General features: G+C 44.7%; 1 pseudogene across 1 annotated transcript; it reads right to left on the bottom strand.

Annotated features, from left to right (window-relative positions):
- Positions 1–10,159: 10,159 nt before the first annotated feature.
- LOC309857612 (large ribosomal subunit protein eL32 pseudogene) lies at positions 10,160–10,644 on the bottom strand (annotated as a pseudogene). The gene has a single exon. The product of its transcript is annotated as a large ribosomal subunit protein eL32 pseudogene (transcript).
- Positions 10,645–10,882: the final 238 nt, after the last annotated feature.

Below are 10,882 nucleotides of genomic sequence, written 5' to 3'. Positions count from 1 at the left end.
GCAGAAATTCTCAGTGATGCACAGATGTGTAGCGACAGGAAAAGATGTCTGGAGGCTGACTTCAAGGAGGACAAGTCGCTCCCACTGGAGATAAAGGCAGACAGAAAGGCCTGCTCGCTTGCTGCCTGAAGCCACAACTTCAACTGGGCTGCAGACTTGATTGCACACCACGTGCTTCACCAGAACACTGTGAGGTTTCCAGTAGCTCATTACATCTAAACACTACTGCCTCCTTTAACAAGGTTTCCCTTCCAGATTGCCCCTGACTTACAGGGATAGGCAGTAGGTGTCCCTCCATGTGCTCCTTCCAAATTCTCTCCTCTCTCTGCTTTCTTCTGATCCACTTTTTATTTATGGGCTAGCTTTACAGGATATCCCTTCTGTGATTAAACAGGTCTTAATAATTCTACCTTTTGTAAAGGAAGCCTTCCCCAATTATTTAGATGTTGATAAATATTTACCTCTGAATCTCCATAAATCATCACTTTATATGGCACCAACATGTAGAAAATAAGAATGAAGTTACCCAATTTTCAGAATGAACCATACAAATGACAACCTACCATCTAAAGCCAGAGACAGAAAGCAAACATCTGCATAAACTAAAGTAATGCGGGTTCCTTATTCATTCATATTTATTATGCAAAATGGAAGTTTTAGGAAGATTAGAATAATGCATACTTGTCCTATTATATAGGCAACTAATTCCTCTGTAGATGGTAATGTATCCATAACTCCATCTCCAATCTAGAATTTCTGAACACGAGAAGAGGGTATTAAAATCTCCTCTGTGGGAGGCAGAGCATTACAGTGTCTGGCTCTGGCCTTCCTGCTGCAGGATGACACTTGCAATTAGTGATGGCAAATGGAATTCACAAAACATTTCTGGGCTTTAAAAGACATCGGAAAACTAGCAAAGGACTTAGAAAATGGTAGGAAAGGAAGCAGGAAGAGGGAGGTGGCAGAAACAAGTGAGCCAAAACCTGATCTGTAAGCAACAAGCTCAAGAAAAACAAATCAGGGTGCCAGAGAACAAATGCCATTTTCACTGCAGGATCTCTACAGGCCTGTGCCCTCCAGACCCCGTTCCCACCACACGGTAAGTTGGGGGAACTGAACCTGAGATTTCCTTAATAAACCAGGACCCTCAAATGGAACCAGTGATCCCAACCAAGAACACTCCCAGCCTCCTGGCAAAGGAAAGACAAACCCTCCAGGAAAAAACAGACAGACAAACAAACAAACAAACAAACAAAAAAAACACACACCAAAAAACAGAATTAAAAGAGATTACATCTATGTTCCAATAAATCTGGTCTCAAAATCTCTTCACAGAGCATGCAAGAAATGAGGCCACTGTGAGAGACAGAAGACTGAGGGAAAATGAAGACTTTAGACACTGGAATGATCAGATACAGAATAGAAAATATTACATGTTAATTGTTTAAGAACACAAAAGAGGTTTAAAAATGAAGAAGGATCAAGAGCCTATCAAAAGCAACAGGCCAAGTGTGAACATGGAACTGAAGGAAGTTAAACAGGGACCAAAAATCACTGAGACGGAAAACACAACAGAAAACACACCAGAATGGTGGGGCAGTAGATGAGCCCCGAATGAAGGACTTCACAACACTGCACCAAGAAGTGAAGACATTCCCCAGAATGCAACACAAGGAGGCAGGAGAAGAGGATGAACGCCAGCTTGAGAGAAACGAACAACAGACGGGAGGTTTAAATAAGAATCCTGGGAAGTACAGCAGAAGGACAGAGTCAAAATTTCAGAAGAAAACAGCTGAGGATATTACAGAAATGATAAATCCAGAAATACAGGAAATGCACAGATACCAAGCAAGATGAGAAATCTTCAATTAAACATTTTGTGGTAAAGCTATAGAACACCAAAAACTAAGAAAAGGTTTTAAGGAAAAGGCATTTAAAGGAATGAACAGGGTGGAAACAGGGTTTAAAGCTGCTACAGTGGTAAGGAGATGCTAGTAAAATGGTACCTGTAAAGGGTGACAAGAGTATTTTTACTGCCACTACTGCTAATACTGTGTCTAATGCACATAACAACTGAAGACTGCGAAGGTTAAGCTGGAGCAGAAAAAAATTAAACAAATTATGACCCTCAAAAGAAAGATCATGCCGGGGCACCTGGGTGGCTCAGTGGGTTAAGCCTCTGCCCTCAGCTCAGGTCATGATCCCAGGGTCCTGGGATCGAGCCCCGCATCGGGCTTTCTACTGTGCAGGGAGCCTGCTTTCTCCTCTCTCTGCCTGCCTCTCTGCCTACTTGTGATCTCTGTCTGTCAAATAAATAAATAAAATCTTTTTGAAAAAAAAAAGAAGGATCATGCCAATGAATTTCACAACTCTGGTGATCACTTTAAAAGCATCTCTTCTTTTTATCATAGCATTTGTATCATGTCCAGGATGAGATATTACAGCACACATGATAGAATATTTTAAAACAATAGTCCATTTTGCTCAAACTCCATGTTGAAAGCAAACGACTCTGTCAAACACTTTGAAGAAGGTAATAGTAGTGGAACCATGTTTTGTCAAGAAAGCCCAGGGAGAAAAGCAGGTAGTAAAACCAAGTAGCAGTATCGAGGAAGGGCAGCCTCAGGAAGAAAATGAACACCGTTTTCTTCTGCTTTGTTCTCTTTTTTGTTTTCTTGTTGTTGGTATCTTTTTTTTTTTTTTTTTGGTCTTTCCCAGAAATCACTTCATATATATACACTTATCTGTTCAACTTCAGTGAAAGTTGGGAGGAAAAGGTGCCAGAACTTTTGAATGGTTGTCTTCAGCTGAGTGCTTATTTTCTTCCTTCAGTTTCTCTGGGGTTTCCCACTATTCTTCAATAAACATGTGTTGCTTTCTGGCAGGGTAAAGCCAAATGCATTTTTAAAAGAAGTAATGGCAGGTCATCCGTCCATCCAGATCAGGAGAGAGCCCATACCAGAAAAGGCAGAGAGGGTAGTAGACTCCCCTCTGTGAGTTCCTGCCCTCTTGGTCTTTCCTCAGCCCTTGCTCTCTGCTATGTCTCTCCAGTCACACCCCAAACCCAGAGAAACAAAAGGACTCTTTAAAACTTAAACCCTGTGAGAAGGGCCACGCGGAGGCAAGGAGAGCCCTGTAAGACTCTGAGCCATGTGGTCTGTATCTGAGACTGCACATCTCCTTAAGCCACGTTCCATTCCCTCCATGCCTAATGTTGGCCTTGTGTTCTACAGAAGCAGTCAGGGCATCCATACACTCCTCTCTGTGTGCTTTTCTGTGTACCTGATCCCATCTCAACCCACAACATCCAGCAGCATGCACCATCTGTCATCTCCCTTCAGTCAACCTGCAAATAGGTAAACACAGCCTGTAAAACCCACCCTTGTCCAAGCTATGTCTGGAGTTATGATCTTGTGTCTTTACCATCAAATTTTCTAAAAGGCTATTCTTGTGTGTGACCTCCATGGTCTCACGCCCAGTCACTCTATCTCTATGTCTGGCTTAGGACTCCACTACTCACCTCCCATTTTCTTTCAGTACTCAGTGACAACCTCCTCGATCTACCCCCACCCCCTAATCAAGCTGCTTTGCAACTTTTCACATCATCGAACATTGCTGACATTTCATTCCTTGAAATCTCTCTTCTCTAGACATCTGTGCAAAAATGCCTTCCTGGCATCAAAGCCATGTCCCTCCCCTTCCATCCACTACTCCTTTATTCTTCCCCTTTATCTGCCCAAGAAAAGAAGGAATTACCCTAAATCCTTAACTGTCACTCTCTCTACAAGGAATATATCCCTTGGCAACAGCATGATTGCATCTCTTCCCCAAAGCACCCATTCCTACATTTTGACTGTCCAACCAGAACCTACACCTGCACGTCCAACAGACACCTCAACTCAGATTGCCTAAAGCTGCACTCCTCCTCTTACCTCCTGCACCTGGCTCCCTTCCTGAGTTGCCACGACTGTTGTGGCAGTTGACACATCAGACTCAACATTCTGAAAGCACAGAGGCACCCCTAAGCCTACTGCAGCATTTTTTTTCCATAGCCGAGATATGGAAGCAGCCCAAGTGTCCAGCAACAGAAGACAAAGTGGTACATACACAGAATGGTATATTACTCAGCCATCAAAAAGGATGAGATCCTGATATTTACAACAGTATGGATGTACCTAGAGGGTATTGTGCTAAGCAAAATAAGTCAGACAGAGAAAAACAAATACTGTATCTCCAGGGATGAATCCTTAAAAAATGCCGTACATATTCAAGTTTTAAGGCAGGACCAGAAGCAACAGTTTTAGCATATATCACCACGATATAAAATAAAATCTTAAAAAAAAAAAGGAAATAATAGGACAACAGCAATTAGGGTAAAAAGACTTAACAACTGTCTTGCTCAACATCACCAGCACCACACCAGCTACACGTCTGACCCCAGACCAGCATAGCAGGTGTGAGGACAGGTCCAAGCAGAGAAAGTGTTACTTGTCACATTTTTTGAAAAATGATAAACAGAAGGGATGCCTGGGTGACTAGGCTGGCTGAGCGGCCAACTCTTGATCTCAGCTCGGATCTTGATCTCACGGTGGTGAGTTTGAGTTCCACACTGGGCTCTGCACTGGGTGTGGAGCCTGCTTTAAACTAAACTAAACTAAACTAAAATAACACCTCTGTCAAAAGTACATGAATTCACAACTTACATGTAAGTCAAGTTCTACTTGTTCTAAGACAGCATGAAAACCAAGATGTCGTTATCAAGACAGGAAGCAAGATAAATTGTGTATTCCATGTGCCGTGAGATGACTCCAACTGCATCCAAGTCAGCCATGGCCCTCCACACATCTGCAAGAGAGGGTATATTATCCACATTAGCACAGAGGAAACCAAGGCTCAGAGAGGTTAAAAAAAAAAAAAGAGTCCAAGATCATAGCATCATTTAGCAGCATAGCCAGAATGTATAGGAATTACCTCAAAACAGGCCACACTAGTGGAAGAATACCTTAGTGTGGAGTTATGAAAACCCAGGTAGAACGCTGCCTCAGAAAGGCAGATAATCAATAAAGGAAAAATAAAGAGGCGCCTGGGTGGCTCAGTCGGTTAAGCATCTGCATTGGGCTCAGGTCATAAATAATCCTGGGATCTTGCCCTATGTCAGACTTCCTGCTCAGCAGGGAGTCTGCTTCTCCCTCTGCCTCTGCTCCCCATTCATTCTCATAAACAAACAAATCAATAAAATCTTACCCAAAAAAAAGAAAAAATAAAGATTATAAGCTTACAATAAAGATATGAATGATGAGTCAAAGCTTTCAGTGACACACCCACACCTGCCTACAGTTCTCTGGCTAAAACATGGGTGGAATTGATGGGGTTAGAAGAACAGGAGGCACATAGGCCCGGACAGCACAGCCCCAGCAGATGCAGAATCCTGGTGTAGGTTTAGCTAGCTTTCATTGTCCTTTAAAATGTCAAAGCTAAAGAAATCTGGTAGGGTTATTGAAGTCTGATCCTGGGGGATGCCTGGTTGGCTCAGTCTGTTAGGCAGCAGCCTAACATGACTCAGGTCATGATCACAGGGTCCTGGGATCAAGTCCGGCATCAGACCCCTTACCCAACCAGAATCCCGCCTCTCCCTCTGCCTGTTGCTCCCCCTGCTTGTGCTCTCTCACTGACAAATAAATAATCTTTAAAAAGAAAGAAGAAAGAAAAAAAGAAAAGAAAAATAAAATCTGATCCACAGTATAGAACAACACAAAGGATGGTACTTTTTTGGGCTGATTTCTGTTTGTTTGATTTTAAGTAGGTTCCACAGCCAGCACGGACACTAGTGCAGGGTTTGATCTCAGGACCCTAAGACCATGAACTGAGCCAAAGGCAGACAATCGATTAAGCCACCCAGGCACCCCACTTTCTTGGGTTCTAATGGGACTTTTCCTAGGTTCTAATCCTAGCTGTACTGGCTGCCAGGGGGAATGAAGTCCAGCACCACAAGAAAAGCATCCCAAGGCAGCAGTCCTCTGCACAAGATTTGCTGGTGGCTGCCATCATCAAAGAGTCAGTGGGTGAAGTTGTTGAAGCACAGTGGGAACAATGATAGCCACTGCCTTTTGGGTGTCACTGAATCATCCTACTCATCTTCAGGAAGCCTGCCCCTTCTCCAGTCAACGCAGCAAAAGCAAACTTGTTAGAAGAACAGGGGAGGGGGTCATCTCCCTCCCTCCCAGAAACTGAAGCAACCAGCCAAACAGTGCAGCACTGGAGTAAAAATAAAAATATGAAGGAATGTGGCTGCACCTGGGTAGCTCAGTCTGTTAAGCATCTGCCTTTGGGTCAGGTCCTGATCTCAGAGACCTGGGATCTGAGACCCACATCAGGCTCCATGCTCAGTGAGGAGTCTCCCTTTCTTTCTCCCTCTGCCCCTGCTCCTAGCTCATTCTCTCTCTATCTCAAATAAATAAAATCTTTAAAATAAGAAATTTAAAAATGAAGGAATGAATCAAAATGCAGAATTCAGAAACAGAACTACAGATATAAAAACTACATATAAAAACCTGAAATATGACCCGGTAAGTGAGGAAGGATTATTAAATCATGATACTGTATGAATTGATTGCCAATTTTTTCTTAGAACATAGAGCACACTGCACTACACGAAAACAAAAACACAAAATTAGGATTGAATACAAAAACAAAATTATCAGTGTTATTCCATCAAGTGTTTCTCTAACCTACTGATCAAAACCTCAGTTCATCCTCCAAAAGAATCTAGGCACCACCTCAGCACACATGAACACATTTTCAGGCTACAGTTCACACTGCTCCAGTCCCCACTCTAAGTCCTGAGCCATGGGCTCCTCCAGGCAAAGCCACCACCAACTAGGCCCCTGCCCTAGAAATCCCCAAACCCAACCACTTCACAACAGGGAGACTCAGGGAGATTCAAATGGGCAGAAACGTGGGACTTTGACTTTTTTTTTTAATTAAAAGAAAAATACAGCAAGAAACATTTCTAACACAAAGTGAAGAGCTCATCTTTCACAATGTCGAGAGTATTAGAATTATCAATACATCATCAGTAGTTTGATAGGTCAAACAGGCCAAAAGCTGGAAACACAAGAGGAAATGCTCACAGCAAACAGACCTGAAAGCCAGGGCCTAGACCGGCTGACATGGCTCTGCCGCTTACCACAGCGAGAAAGTGTAACTTTCCTGGGCCTCAACTTCCCTCCTGGCCAGCAGGAAAGTGGCAACACCACAAAATTCATATCTGGTCGGGGATTACGTGAAAGGAGAATGCTCAGTGAGAGCCCCGCCACACCGCCCGTCCAGCCACAGTCTGTGCCCAGTGAATGGGAATTTCCTCTACTGCAGCCACACGAAGAGCTGAAGGATCTGCACAGGATGCCTGTTTATTTACCAGTCACAAAACCACGTTCTGCCATAAACAGAGAGGGCAAGAGACCCCAAGAGATGGGAATATCCCTCACCCTTGCCTGGACCAGGCTTTCAAGACAAGTTGGAAAGCCCACAGCAGCTCTGCCACTGACTCTGAATGAGCCTTTGGAAGACAACACCATCCCAAACAACAGTTTAATTTACTTCTCTTTAAAAAGCAGTGAGACAAGGTCTTGGCCACATCTTCATAAATTAACAGCTTAGGAGGCTAAACCCCAATGATTTAGTTATGTCCCCAGCAGGCACACCTCCACTCATGGGCAGCTTCAGGGAGAAAGGGTGCCTCCCCATCCATGAGGACACCCTCTGACATTCATCTGAAGATGCTTCCTACCCATGGGCATTTACTCCCTGGAACCCCCCCATCTAAGTTCCTCTCTGGATGCTGCACGAGGCAACTTCCTCACACCCCCATCACCACTGGTGACACCGCAGCTACCCCCGAGCCTTCAAGCAGGGTGCACCTGTCTTTGCTGCCAAGCGTCCCATCAGCCCACCTCCATCACTGATTTCTGTACCCATAATTAATTAACTTATGCATGTATGTATTTATTTATTTTTACAGCTTCATTTATTTTAGGGAGAGATAGACAGAGAGAGAGATACAGAGAGAGCACACACACACAAATACAGGGAGATAGAACCTCCAGCAGATTCTACACTGAGAGCAGAGCACACCTCAGGGCTCAATCCCACCACCCTGAGATCATGACCTTAGCTGAAACCAAGAGTTGGATGCTTCAACGACTGAGCCACCAGGCACCCCTCTGTACCCTTAATCTTAAGAAAAGACAGACACCACTTCTTTCTGTCAGCCATGGCCTCATAAGCCATCTGTCACACAGCCAAAGTTTCCAGAGGGTAGGACCAGGTCTGCAACACCAGTGATGCCAGAGTATCTCCATAAAACTACAATCTAGTGAGTACCAGACTCTGCTCTAAGCTCCTAATATGGCCTTCTATTTTGTACCCCTCACAGACCTACATGCTAGGTATTATCCACAGTGCACAGAGGAGGACACTGAGGTCCATGGCTTACCCAAGCGATCTACTTTTATGTGGCAGCAGCAGGGGCCTGAACCCAAGTCTGTGACTCCAAGGCCCCTCCGTCAACTCTGTTACTCATGCAGCCCCAACACAGTCATCAAATACCTCCCTAAACCCTCATCCCTCCTGTGAAAAAGCATGGTCTTCTGCCATTTCCCAGATGGGAAGAAAGCCGGCGTGAGCCAGATATAGTGACCTGCCCATGATGGTACAGGCGATGTCCCCCCTGTTCTCCCTCCAACACCCATGTCATTCTGCACGAAGCCCCATGGGGTCCTTCATGCTTCCAGTGGAAAACTCTGGTGAGACCACCAGTCTCCTGGCAGGCCTTCATCTTGACCCTGGAGGACAGGACCAGTTAGGAGAAACCGGCTAGTTAAGCCTCTGAAATGGGGTCCTACCACCCAGGAAAACCCCCTTATCTCCAGGGCATCGCCCGTGTGAATTAGCTGGATTTGTAGAGGGCTCCACAAGTACCAGCCTTGCTGAGTCACTTTCTCTAAGGTGGTGGCTGAGACAAAAAGGACCCAGGAAAGAAAGGCATAGGCTGTTGTGGAACTCCAGTGCCTTGGCATCAACAATTAATGTGAGCAGCTGCCTCTGCTCACCAGATCTGCATTTTATGTGGGGCACACTGTTCAAATTTTACACCCCTCATCTCTGTAACCTTCACGACAACCCCTGGAGCTCCCTGCACCATCATTACCACCTCACAAACAAGGAGACAAGGCATGAGGGGTGTGTAGAATGATGCAGCTCTGTGCTGGGGCCAACCGGGGGAGGACTCCCACAGGCTTGCTCTTCCCACTGCTGCAGAAGCAGCTGAAAACAACGAGTTTTTCAGTTTGCATTATGTAGAGTGGAAAAGTCAACCATAAAGGTCATTCAATTTTTAAATGGGTTATTCCTCAGGATAAAAACAGTTCCAAAAAATAATTTCTGAGAAGTTCAACATATTCCTCCTTCCAGGTGCCTGGAATGTGATGGAATGTTGTTAAAATAAGTTCTGGCCCATCAGTATGCCAGACAGAAACGAAGTAAGCTGTTGCAGGTCCCCAAAGGCTCCGTCACAACCCTAAGGAGAAGACATATAACTTTCACTGTCCCAAAGTGGTTATGTTTAAAAAAAAAAAAAAGGCACAGGTGGAACATTTTAAATTACAGACTTTCAATGCAGGGGCAGTGGGGGCGGGGGGGGTGTCCCCCAACTACCCCCAAATGTTTCAGCTATATATAGTGACTTACCAAAGTGACTCCTCACAAGTACCTACAAGGCGACTGACAGGCAACTGACCGATGAGGAAGGTATTCGGACTGCTTAACAAAACCAACACAACTTAGAATCTTCATTATTAAGAAGAGAAAACCATTTATTAAACACTCGCCAGGCACCAAACCCTCTAGGCACTGTCACACGATCTACTCATCACACGGCTGCCAAACTCAGTGCAGAAACTGAGGCTGAGTAAGTCACCTAAGGTCATGCAGCACCAGAAACTGGATTCCAACCAGGTCTGACATCAAAGCCCACCCCAGCTTGCTGCAATGCTTCAGAACCTAAGCTTTGTGATGATCAATAAACTACATGCTTAACAATGTTTACACATCTCTGTTAGAATTCAGGGAAAGGTTGTTTTTGTTTTTTTTTTAGTTTTATGCTTTTATTAACACAAATATGACGTGCACAACAAGCTGTCTATTCATTTTCTTCACTGCGCAACCTGGCATTGGGATTGGTGACTCTGATTGCCAGCTGGGCTGCTCTTTCCACAATAGCTTTGCGGTTCTTGGAGGAGATGTTTTGAGCAATCTCTGCACAGTAAGATTTGTTACACATCAGCAGCACTTCAACTCCTTGACGTTGTGCACTAGGAACTTCCTGAAGCCACTGGGCAACATGTGCTTTGTCTTCTTGTTGCTCCCGTAACCAATGTTGGGCATCAAGATCTGGCCCTTGAATCTTCTGCGCACCCTATTGTCAATGCCTCTTGGCTTCTGCCAGTTGCGCTTAATTTTGACATATCGGTCTGACTGGTGCCGGATGAACTTCTTGGTCCTCCTTTTAACGATCTTGGGCTTCACCAAAGGTCTGAGGGCAGCCATGATGCCCAGTAACAGATGGCTGCCACCTCCGCAGGCAGCGCCGAAGTAGAGAGCCCAGGGAAAGGTTTTTAAAAATAACATACACAAGGGGAAAAAATAATACAGGTTCTGGAGGCAGGCTGCCCAAGGTTCAAATCTTGGCTCCTCCACTTGCAAGCTGTGTGACCTTGGACTCCTTTATCTCCCCTGTGCCCATATTTCCATGCATTAAAATGGTAGCCATAACAGACCCTATCTCCTAAGGCAAATAAAGCATTTTGGTGTTGTTGTTCTTGTT

The sequence above is a fragment of the Mustela nivalis genome (genome assembly GCF_964662115.1).
Source record: "Mustela nivalis genome assembly, contig: HAP1_SCAFFOLD_954, whole genome shotgun sequence".
Taxonomy (NCBI): Eukaryota; Metazoa; Chordata; class Mammalia; order Carnivora; family Mustelidae; genus Mustela; species Mustela nivalis.
This window is presented reverse-complemented; position numbering and strand designations above follow the sequence as displayed.